At 40.3% G+C, this 12,833-nt stretch overlaps 1 long non-coding RNA gene across 1 annotated transcript in view; it reads right to left on the bottom strand.

Annotated features, from left to right (window-relative positions):
- Positions 1-11,694, bottom strand: part of LOC122455881 — a 53,738-nt gene extending 42,044 nt beyond the window's left edge. Inside the window, exon 1 of the long non-coding RNA XR_006274386.1 lies at positions 11,600-11,694. This is a non-coding gene — a long non-coding RNA (uncharacterized LOC122455881). The remainder of the gene's footprint in view (positions 1-11,599) is intronic.
- Between the last annotated feature and the right edge of the window lie 1,139 nt (positions 11,695-12,833).

Raw genomic sequence — 12,833 nt, forward strand, 5'->3', positions numbered from 1 at the left:
TGACCTACTCTCTTTCCCCCATGTGAAGGCCAACGGCTTCTCAAAATGCCAAGAAATCCTTTTATTTCCAAAAGGCTATGTCAAATATTTGTCCTGCACTAAACATTGCAATTCAACAGCCTTCTGAGAGCTGTGAGGCTGGCGAAGGTACAACTAACCATAGACATGGACAGGTGCTCCTAGCACTCACTGCATGTCTATCAGGGATCAGATCTGTACAGTAAATTTTTATATGGTCAATTGTCTTGTCTTGTCTTGCCTTGTCTGCATTTTGAGTACCTGGTGTGGATTAGTGGTACAAAAGCACAGGAAAGAAAAAGCTGCATGGGACCTGAGAAGAGAGGTATGGCTAGTTTCCAATGAACTGTTTAAAAAGCAGATCCTCGTGAGCTATGAATATTAGAGCGGAATCACGGAGAGTTGCAGTGAGGAATGTGGTTTGTACAGTATGTTGCTAATCGTGAGTGATGAACACCAAGATGTTACATAAGGTATTATAACTAATCCCTGAAGTTTCCTTTAGAGCTCTCCCTAGGCTTTCAAGCTTAGCAGCCTTTTTTTTTTTAAACTGAGCTTGCTCAGCACAACTGGCAGGTTTTTCCAAACCCTTTCATTTTAAGCCACCAGAAGTCATTCTGAAGTCAGGCTTCCCCTTTAGCTATAACAATGACTCTTCATACGAAAATGTTTCCTCTACATCTGAATTTTTTTACATGATATTAAAGGCACTGCAAAGTTTATTCAAGAAATATTTATTATGAAAGATAGTTATGGTGCAAGTTAATATTCAAAACGCAACTTGCAAATTCCAAAGGTATCAATCTGTAAATGCAGTCATTTAAAAAAAATCTCCTCACATATTCATGTTGTAATATTTTACTCCTTATGAATTTTACCATGATCTGTCTCATCCTTTTTTTTCTATAAATATTGTCTGGTATCCCTAATACACTTCACTCTAAACAGATTTTCTTCATCAAACCAAACTTGGTGATTGACCTTCCTCACAATAATGTACACATGGCTTGGCAGCAAGGGGACTATTCATGGTGGTAAGCACTATGCTCAGTAATAAGCTTTTGTAGGACTGGAGTCTTAAGCCTTAAAGGTAGCTCCCATTTGTCTCCCTAACCCTCATCACTATCAGAATGGATTGATATTTTTGGTATAATACCAGTTGGACATATTGGTTCAGTAAATACAGTAGGCTATATTACTAGTGAGCAACTTAAATCAAGTCACTGAAACTCACTAACGGGATACATAACTTTGAGCCTTATTGATAATTAAATGAGAACATTCACACAACATTGCCTGTATTGTCAAAGTCCTGTCCCAGCATTCACTAAACTCACTGTAAAATCTGGGATCGATTACCTGGGGTCAGTCTCTTCTCCGGTTGCTCCAAAGGCCTTCAAAGAGTCCTATCGCCCCTTCATTGAAGTGGATATTCACCCACAAAAGCTTATGTTCCAATGCGTCTGTTAGTCTATAAGGTGCCACAGGACTCTTTGCCGCTTTTACAGATCCAGACTAACATGGCTACCCCTCTGATACTTGACTCCAAAGGCCTGGTAAGACATCTCCAGGGCATTACAACAAATGCAAAATAGAAGCCTGTTAAGAAAGGTAAATATATAGGCAGGATCCACACTGGGAAAGAGGGGTCAACAAAGCCAGGAGCTATCCTTGCACATGGAAGAGGGTAGCCTTCCCTGTGGTTGCCCAATATCTTTGTGTTTAGAAGGATGCATGGACTCCAAAACTGAGACTTCCCCTAACCTCTCCTATCAGAAGGTAGATTTCTTATGGACATTTCTTCACTCATTAACCCAACCTTGACTAAGATTTGGCTGCCGGAGGGTGAAATTCCTTTGTGTCTGCTCATGGCTGTGTATATCAGCACTCTGTAATGGATAAAATTAGAACTGCTTAACTGTGCTTTTGGAGCCAGAAGATCTACAGTTCCATCCCCAGTGGTATTGTTAAGTTACAAGTGACTATAGTGTACAGCATAGTGACAGCCTTGAAGCCCTAGGTGCCCTGTATGTTAACAACTAAGTTTATTTTCCTGTTGTGAAGTGACAATTGCTCATGGAGAATTGTCTGTATCTGTTCCATTGATTGAACTGGAAACCGTGTCTTTTGTCTCAGTTAAGTAGATTCTTGAATAGCAGATGTACCAGAAGTCCAGCTCCAGCAAGTTCATCTCAACAAGATGGCATCCAAATGAGCAGCTGCTCTGTCACTACCAATTCTGATCTCAGCTATACTGGTATATCTGTGCAATAACTCCATTGACTAGTCACATTACCTCAGATTTACACTGTCATCAGAGTGTTGCCCAAAGAGATTAAAGAGTTATTACAGTCGAAATCCCTGAAGCCTTTAAATTAATGTGGAATTGCAATAAAGATGTGAAACTATAAACAACCTACATTATGATTGTTAGAGAAAAGAAATATGAATCAAAGAAGACAGCGTTACTGCACAGGTATGATTCTTGTTTCCAGTGCTTATCACCATGCGTTAAACTCAGCATGGGAGACCCCAGAAATAATGTGACTCAAAACCTTAATTGACAAAAGAAATAGATACTTTTACTGGATTAAAAAGATTACTTGAAGATCATCAGGACAAGAAAATTGATCCAAATAAATATTATATGTTTGAACAAAAACATTTATTGGATGTAATGTTTGCCAAAAAGTAATAAATTAAGGGGTAAGGAAAAAACCACCCTTTTAGGCAAAGCATAGTTCAGAAAAAAATATAATTAATATATGGAACCTAATATAGTGAAACTGAAGTAAAAATTCATACATTATTCATAGGCTCATGAATGGTTTTCACAAGACTACTACTATAGACAGAATCTGTCATGCCACTTTGGAAATGAATTAAGATAAACTGTCACCTCAATTTGGAAAGAGGGTGTTCACACAGGGGTGTAATGTGGTTTAACTAATCTACTTCAAATTTGCACCATTAGTTAATTCAGATTAATTTTCCTGGATGTCCCCATGTAGGCAAACTCAGAGATGTTTTTCCATGCAATACTAATATCCACTATGCTGCCCAATATGATCCTTAAGCCTTTTCATCCGACAACTGAAAATGAAGGCTATAAAATTTACTTTTTCAATCCATATGGTTCTTTAAAAGATTCTGTGTGTGTGTTCACTATACAGATGAGTGAGCCACAACTGCAATATATAAATATCCTACTTCCTTTCCTCTTTGCTTCCAGGTTTGCATATATAGTTCTGCAGAAAGCTTTTAGAGAAGCAAGTGCTGTCATTATGGAGTGGGGAAAATAATTATAAGTATGAAGAAAATTGGTTTTAGAGAAACATCAGTCATACAAAAGCTCAAATAAATTACTTATTGGTCCCAAATATTGTATCACATTAGCTATCTTGTCTACTTCTTAAAAAGGACACTGCCAGACTGGTAGGGTCAAAATCTGACCTGTACTATATTATAGAGGTATAAATATAGATACAGGCCCAGAGTAGAATATGTCCCACAATTGCTAACTCAATGTAATTTTTTTTGACATTTACTTGTTTTCAACAATTTACTTGATACACCTGCTTTCTTTATTTAAAAGTTACAAAACAAAACAAATAAATAACCCTTCTACCCCAAAACATGCCAGTTGCCTCTCTGTCATCCAACAGTTCAATAACAAGTCGATCTGTGAACACAAACTATTTCAGTATGCAAACTGATTCCATTTCAAATAATTTAAGAATGCTTTTTAATATAAAAAGCACCTTTATAAATACCCCATAATAGTCCAATTGTGAAGTGACTCACACCTAATATCTTAGCAATAAAATATTTCTTCCCACAATTGTGACCTAAAAATGTCAATGGTATCTACTAGCTGTTCATATGGTAATCATTATTATATACTATTTGCACAGTAGTAGCACTCCAAAGGCTACATTTAGAGTTGGGACTCTGTTGAGATAGGTGTTATAAAACCACCTAGGAAGACATGATTACTGTCCTGAAAAGTTTACAACCTGTTTTCATTGTGAACTGTAATGGGGAATGTGTTAAATCTCTCTTTAAGACTGTGTTTCTCTTCAGTAGACCCTAGTAGCCAATCTACCCCTGGTGTAATGCCAGTGACTTCAGCGGAACTTCATCAGGAATGAACGTAACTCTCTGTGTCAAAAAGACATTTTGTATTACCTTTAAATGTAGCTATTTTATATGACTGATAGATCTTTCAGACAGTACATTGAAACAGAGGTCCTGTCTCTTCTGCATGAACATCAGAAGCCTTGTCAATGTTAGAAATTGAGATGTGCTTTAAAACTCAGCCAAGCCCTTCTACCTCCATTTTACCTTAAACCATTGTTGCACATTTTTTGTCCCCTGGTGTGAAGAATCCTAGTGCAGAGGGTTCAATACCAAATGCAGCTTGTTAGATCATACTGTATTAGGCATTCAACACAGTTTTTCTCTGTCCATGCCAACCACTAAATCTGGTCAATCACTTTGCTGCCAGCAGCAGAGGCAGGAGCAGGAAGGAGATCGTTTGATCCATGCATATCAAACATGGATCAATTCCTACACGGATTTAACATCAGGAGAAACCCTTTCTCTTGCCAAAACTGACATGGAATATTCTATCCTCAGCCTTTTTTCCCAAAAAAATGTTTCCAATGCTGCTGCTTCCAGTTCCTCAAGTGATAGTAATGAAGGAAGTGTTAGTGTAGAGAGGGTTCCAGGAAATCACCAGTATCTTAAACACCATATCATTTAAAGCTGCTCAAAGCAGATCCACATGAAACAGTGGTTAAAAGCCAGCAGCTACTAATGCCTTGACCACAATAGTGCCCTAATGTTGTTACCACTAGTGAGGCTAAAATTATGGTGACAACAGCGGGCAGTTGGGGCAAAGAAGTCTACTTCAAGTAAGACCAAAAAGAAGATTATAAGCTCTTTGAGACCATCTTTTTGTTCTGTGTTTGTACTGCACAATGAAGTCTGGCCCATCAGATGCTCAGACATCATGTTAATAGGTGTGGCATAAAAATATATAGAGACAGTATCCATACTATCTTATAGATAGTAGCCACTGAGTTCATTACAACTACTAATAACAATACCAGTGTTGCCAACATTAGTGATTTTCTTGCAAATCTTGCAATGTTCGGTATTTTTCCTAAAGTCCCAGCTTTTACAGACTTTAATGGAATTACATGATGTGGTGGGGTGGAGCCCCACCCCCTGAGAAAAGGGCTGAACCAGGCCAGAGAGGCTGCTCGAACCAGCAGCCAATCAGTGAAGGCCTGGGGAGAGCCAATCAGGATCGGAAAAGGTCCTATATAAAGGCTGCCAAGTTAGGGAGCAGGACAGTCTCTCCCTGACTGGCAAGGGAGGAGGACTGGCTCCTGAGTGGAAAGGTAGCACCGTGGACAAAGCAGTGCTGGGGAGCTCCAGCCAAGGAAAACCCCAGTCTGCAGGCCTTGCTACAAAGGGCTGAGCAGGTGCACAGGAAGAATAGTTTGACAAGGGGAGAGAAGGAGGGCAGAGAGGCTGCCGCTAGAGGATCCCTGGGTTGGGACCCAGAATAGCGGGTGAGCCTGCGTCCTCCCCTTTATACTACACCTGGCTGAGGAGGAGTATGGCCTGATACAGGCTCTGGCTGGCCCCTGTGACAAAGGAGTTAGACTTTGAGTCTGCAGTCGTTCACTAGAGCTGGTGTAGATTGAAGACTGCTGATAACACCAAACCCCTGGAAGGGTGTGAAACCAGAGCAGTGGGCACTGCCAGATGGCAGTGTCCTGAAGAGGACACCGCTGAGCGGGGAGCAACATGGGTCCCCAAAGCATCAGAGCAGATGAAGGGCAAGGCACCACATGCAAAAGGTGCTCCATGACTGGACAGAGTTAATTCCCAGAGCAACCAGCAGGAGGCACCAGCGGTGGTGAGTCTTGACCCCGTCATACATGAACAGAGTATTTAGCCTATATTGTTCAGAAGTGGATTAGCTTTGACAAAGATTTTGTGACTTTTCCCAGCATCATGATTTTCACTATTATTCTCATGAGATCTTGGGCATAGGTAAATGGGAATTGGAAAACTGTACTCTTTCAGAATTGGATCCAACCCTGAAACAAAATTGTGGTGGTAGAGATTCAAAGATGAAGACATGCAAAACTTGAAAGGTTTCAGATTCAAGGTTCTAACTTATCCTTGTATTCAACCTACAGTTATGATGACTGTGTCATATCAGGTTTCAGAGTAGTAGCCATGTTAGTCAGTATTCACAAAAAGAAAAGGAGTACTTGTGGCACCTTAGAGACTAACAAATTTATTAGAGCATAAGCTTTTGTAAGCTACAGCTCACTTCATCGGATGCATTTGGTGGAAAAAACAGAGGGGAGATTGATATATACACACACACACACACACACACACACACACACACACACAGGGAGAACATGAAACAATGGGTTTATCATACACACTGTAAGGAGAGTGATCACTTAAGATAAGCCATCACCAGCAGCAGGGGGGGGAAGGAGGAAAACCTTTCATGGTGACAAGCAAGGTAGGCTATTTCCAGCAGTTAACAAGAATATCTGAGGAACAGTTGGGGGGGGGGGGAGAAATAACATGGGGAAATAGTTTTAATTTCTCCCCCCCACCCCACCCCCCACTGTTCCTCAGATATTCTTGTTAACTGCTGGAAATAGCCTACCTTGCTTGTCACCATGAAAGGTTTTCCTCCTTCCCCCCCCCCTGCTGCTGGTGATGGCTTATCTTAAGTGATCACTCTCCTTACAGTGTGTATGATAAACCCATTGTTTCATGTTCTCCCTGTGTGTGTGTGTGTGTGTGTGTGTGTATATCAATCTCCCCTCTGTTTTTTCCACCAAATGCATCTGATGAAGTGAGCTGTAGCTCACGAAAGCTTATGCTCTAATAAATTTGTTAGTCTCTAAGGTGCCACAAGTACTCCTTTTCTTTGTGTCATTTCAGCAACTGTGTTGTTCTGGCAAAGGAACCAACAACACTGCAGCTCAAGATCTTGGAGACCTAATGGCTGTCTCATATTTTGTTACACAAATGAGCTAATTACATTTTTAAACAGCAGCTGTATACCCCTTTCCTCTTCTGGGAACTGTGACGGGGCAAGGCCAGATGGCTATAGAAAAGTAGCAGGGGATAGATATATTAGCTCCAGGCTAAACAAATCCCTGGTACCAGGTTAAGTGAAATGGAAGCAGCTCCAGGTCAATTAAGAACTTTCCAGAAGGCAGGGAGAATGCTATATTGATTGGGACACCTGAAGCCAATCAGGGGTTGGCTGAAACTAGTTAAAAGCCTCCCAGTCAGTCAGGTGGTTGTGCATGTCAGGAGCTGTGGGAGGAAGTTGCGTGGTTGGAGAGGCTGAGTAGTACACACCATATCAGGCACAAGGAAGGAGACCCTGAGGTAAGGGTGAAGTGGAATTTGAGAAAGTGAGTGCTGCTGTGGGGGAAGTAGCCCAGGGAATTGTACATGTCATTTTTCTAAAAGATCAGCTACCATAGCTGATACTATTAGGGTCCCTGGGCTGGAGCCCGGAGTAAGGGTGGGCCTGGGCTCTCACCCCACCTTTGCCCCCTGTTTAATCACTGCGACTGGGAGACAGAGACTGTGCTCCCTCGCTGGCTTAGGATGAAAATTGCTCAGTAGACTGTGACCCTTCTTTCTAGAGAAAGAAGGGTTACAGGGAGGGTCACAGTGAGCCTCTGAGGCTAGTGAAATCCACCAGGAAACGCGGGACCCATGGAGGCAAGGACAGAGCTTTACCCCCGAACTTGTATACAAGTTCTTTCATTTCCAGCCAAACCTTCACAGTTCAATTAATCCCAAAGTATCTACATTTGCTTGAGTTGTGAGCAGCTTATTTGCTGAGTTTAGCAACAGGAGGCCTGAAGTCAATCAGTTCAGCTTTACCTATACATGGGAATGCAGTACAGTATGTTATGAGTATGAGAAGGTAAATTGCCCAGTAAAGATGAAATATCTGATCAGGAAAATCTGCAGGTCAATTATCTCATTGTCCGCACATCGGGGCAGAGCGTTGGAATTCATAGTATTTAGAATATTGCTCTGGCATTGTGGATCTGGGAAGGGGTTCTTGATTTCTTGCACATAATCCAACTTCAATCAATAATTATTCCCATAGCTGGATAGTAATGAGGATTCTCAGCTCAGGAGATTTTCATGTTCCATATTAGAAAATGTGTATCTGCGTGTAGAAGGGGATTCCAGAACAAAACATCCCACACATAATCTAAATTAAGCCAGTGCAAGTTCTTACCTTTTAACAAAAGTTGCATGTTCCACATACTAAAAACTTATTTGTCTCCCTCTTCTTGTCTGTATTTATTAATCAAGCACCATCATTTCTTATTCTAAAATGCTTACAATCACGGCAGGGTTCATTCTCTATGAAGCCACCATGGGAACATCTCCCTCTTTCAGGCTTCTATTGTGTCCCAGCTTGATCCCCTAAATGCAACAAAGTTAATAATGCCCCTTTCCTCTATTCTCCACATGGCTAAGCCAATTTCAGGTCACCAAAACACCGGGTATAAATATGAATTGAGATGGACTGTATAAAACTGTCTGAAATCCTCCTGGGGTTGTATACCTTTATAACTCTTCTTGGATTCACTAAACAGTTCTTCTTTTTTTGAGCTAGGTTTAATTGATATGGCCAAAACTCACTGCCTAGAAGTAAGGAAAACAACAACGACAAACATCCTACTGTATATTTTACAACAATGTTGTAACTGGAGAACTGCATTTTACAAGAGCTCCATAAAACCTCTTCATTGATTTCAGAGTTGTGAAATATACAGACTCATGGTAAAAAAAAACCACAGGAATCACTTCCAGGCAATTGACATTTAGGGCTGGATTGTGCCTTTAAAATGCAGCCTTAAATAAGGAGCAATGCAGAGCCACACCCATTTCAAACAGATTGTCTCGCTGGGCTCTGTATTGACTAGGGGGATTGAGTAGTTTGCATCTATTGCAACAAGCAACTTTTTTTTTAATGTGAGAAGAGCCAGAGATTCAGATTTGTCCAAGTGTAGTTTGAAGGTTGTGCTATAGGGTGGTCTCGGGCACTCCTGGGATCCCCTTGTTAAAAACCCCACCACCTGGTCAACATTTTCAAAACTTGTTTCCCTTAATCAATTTTAAGGCACCCACATAAAAGTAACCAGATTTTCAGAGGTGCTGAACTATCCAGGATAGCTCCCTTTGACCTCAACACCTCTGAAAATCAGGTAACTTAGCTTGGTACCTAATCATGGACATAAGTATTCCGATGCTCAAGTTTGAAAAATTCACTTACATCAGGTTTGCCTTTATATTTTTCAGTGACAAAGTATAAATATTTCCTGAAAGTGAAGCTTGATATAAGTTTGTTTGCCAGGTTGTCTTGTGTACTACCTTGCTTATGGTGAGAAGAGAGCGGTTTTGTTTAATCAGAAAAACAAATTGCTAGATTCTTTAGATCTTAACCTTCTTTTTTAAGTGCAAATACAAGGACACTGTGTTTATCAGAGACTAAGGCAGAAAAGTGTGGGGGTGCCCCTTGTGGCTGCCTGCTGCATGGGAATCCAGGGAGGGAATGTGATGGCTGCTCTATCTCACAGCTTTAGCATCCCTGCTCAGAAGCAATGCATAGAGTGAGTGTGTATTTGTGCATCTGAATTCATGGGTGCAGGAACTAGGAACCGACTTAAATTAGATTCCACTATATACAGGGTTTACAATTTGGTTCAATGGCTCTAAGCACCCCCACTATACAAATTGTTCCAGCACCCCTGCCCAAATTTCAAACTAAACTTTTGTTGTCTCTAATTAGACAATTGGCAATAGTAGTGTCAGTAAAGATAGTGTCAAAAGGGAAGGGAAACTACTTTTACCTAGTAAATACATCCCCAACTAGGTCACATTTAGCTTTTGTTGATTGTCAATAGGGTTGCCAATTTTGGCTGGATTTATTCCACATGACATAATCTTTAATGGAAGATTAATCCTTAATTCCTGGAGACTCCAGGACAATCCTGGAGGGTTGACAACTCTAATTGTCAAAGAAGTAGGTCTCGGTAAGAAATCGTTAACTAACTAGTCCTATGATCCTGAAATGTTTTCTCCTCTCACATGCATATTTTCAGCTTGTTAGAGTGGCAACATGACAGTAAAAAAGAATGGGGTGTATTTCTGCTCTTGTATAGTAAGAATCACATTTAGATGGTCTGAGTCAGGGTTTTATAGTCAGATAACGGAACAAGGAAAATGGCCTTCTATGACTTACAAATAATAAAAGGAAAAATCTAAATAGCTAAGCTGGATATAAGGGATTCTGCAGTGCTTCACTGAATATTAGAAAATATGGTTGATAATGCCTGCTTTTTCTTGGTCTGTCTTTCAAAGTAAATAAATAAATGACCAAATGTTAGAGGTGATCTGAATTTATACTGGGTGAAAACACATACTTCCACCATTATCTCCTTTACTACTTCCCCATATAAAGCCAAACTGGATAGCATCCAATTTCTCATCACAACAGCCTCTGGAAATGAAAGAGCCTGAATAGAGGAGGAGATGAGCTGCTTTAAATGCTTTTTCATAGTTTTTCTAACTGCTATGAAAGCGCCATTAGAAGCTGCAGCTTGCTGCTTTTCTGACTCTTCTAAAGTAATGAACATATAATTGCACTGAACTTGGGAGGAGGAAAGTATCCTTGTAAATCAAATATGGAAAACACATTTTGTACTTTCTTGGGAAATGCCCACTCTATTTATTCAAGAATATTCAGAAGAAAAGGTGTCTTTTTTTTAAAGGGGGTGGGGAGATTAAAATGTCTGTCGATATATTTGAATAGATTAATCCTTCATAAACTATTGTGTGAGTCTATCTTGTATTGTGGAAGTGTTATGCTTATATTGTCTGCCTTAGCCACAATCCCTCATTACCAAAATATAAAACAATTACCTTATTGCTACATAATTAGAAGTCTTATTTTATTACCTTTAACTGGGGTATTTACCTTTGCTGAGATAATGAGGTAGAGAAACAAAAGCAGCAATGAGGGAAATTTGCAATATAATTGTGATCTTGGATGCACAGGACATATTACAGCATATTCAGCTACTCTGCTAATGTATGCATATGCTGTAGATGGTTCCACAAGCTTTGGTCTAATATCTGATGTCATCCAAAATCAGAGTCTGGCATCTATATGAGAATAATTGTTCTTTGCAACAGCTGGACATGGTCTTAGACCTTGCTCTTAATGCATGTATGATGGCCCCCTGTTGGCAGACACACCGGGGATTGAACTGAGGTGCTCCAGGGCTAAAAGAATGAACTGCTATAGCGTGCGCTAAAAAAACAAACCTCTGTAGCTAGGGGCTGTAACAGCTCATGTCCTCTGTGGATCGGCAGAGAGAGGGACCCATAACATACACACTCACCAGTGAGTTACATATGCGTTTAACAAAACAAATTATAACTACAAAAAATCTCCCCAACTATGGATTTTACATATTTTAAAACTCACTCTATTCTTGTGTTTTCTCATGGGATAGCCACTTTCCCCAGGACCTGACCTTGTGAAGTGCAGCAAGCCACTGGGGAGATACTTCCCACAATTTGTCGCAGAAGCCACTGATGTCAGGATATATCGGCCTTTAACCATGATCATATGACAAGAGTGAAACTGTGCAATCCTGCTCCCTGTCATGTGACTAGGACCAGGCAATAAAGATCACTCTTTTTCTTACTCACTATCATGTGTGACGCCATTATTCATACACCTAGGCTTTGAGGGTGATGGGCACTTTTTGGGAGGCCCGCAGCAGCTTCCAGGATTCAATCTAGGTATTTGCATGGCCCTCATCACGACAGCATCTGAGGTCCTGTCCCAGGAGACACATATATAATTCCCAGTAAGTTTAATGGGTGTTAGACTTGTGCATTAGGCAGAGATTAGATTCTAGCATAGAGAGAAATATGGATTTTGTGCATGTAAATACACATTTCTTTAGTCTCCTCTGTAATCATATTCCCTTGTCGTCTTTCAGCCTGAAGCATTCATTATATCATATAAAGATCAAAGATCCTAAATAGTTATTTTGAACCTCTGTTTGTTATATGAATGCTCCATCTCCTCATTTCCAATTTACTTCTGGAACCTCAATGAAAAATCCTTACCAGTTTATAATGAAGTAGATTCTTTGGATTCATATCCTGTGTAAATTTGTGAAGCCATGTATTTCAAATGGATTTTTCTGCAAGTGGAACACAGATAACATTGGCCCTCAAGCCTTTCTCCAGTTAAATCTGCATTAAAGTTCAGCGATACAAAAGTGGCATTTGCATGTGTGGCCTTTGTTTCACAGATTGACAAAATAGATGACCTTTCCAGAAAATGAAAAGTGACTGTGAAAAATGACATTGGGACCAAACACGGATTTTGCTCCCTCTTGAGTCAATGGGAATTTCTCCATTTACTTTAATGGAAGCATGGTCAAGCCTACTGTGTGGAAAAATCAAGTGATTTTCTTTCTGCCTCATCAATACAAATTTTACACTCATGGGCTAAACTCCCAAAGCCCTTACTCAACTTTCATTCACCCTGACTCATGTAAAATCCCTACCGATACCAACAGTAAATTTCACTGTGTAAGATAGGATGTAGTATAAATTGTGTAGCCAGTGGTCCCTCTGAGATCTATATATGGAGAAGTCGCTCCACTCATGGATCCTACCAAGCCCCCATGATAGGGAAGAAG

Source organism: Dermochelys coriacea, chromosome 9, assembly GCF_009764565.3.
Source record: "Dermochelys coriacea isolate rDerCor1 chromosome 9, rDerCor1.pri.v4, whole genome shotgun sequence".
NCBI lineage: Eukaryota > Metazoa > Chordata > Testudines > Dermochelyidae > Dermochelys > Dermochelys coriacea.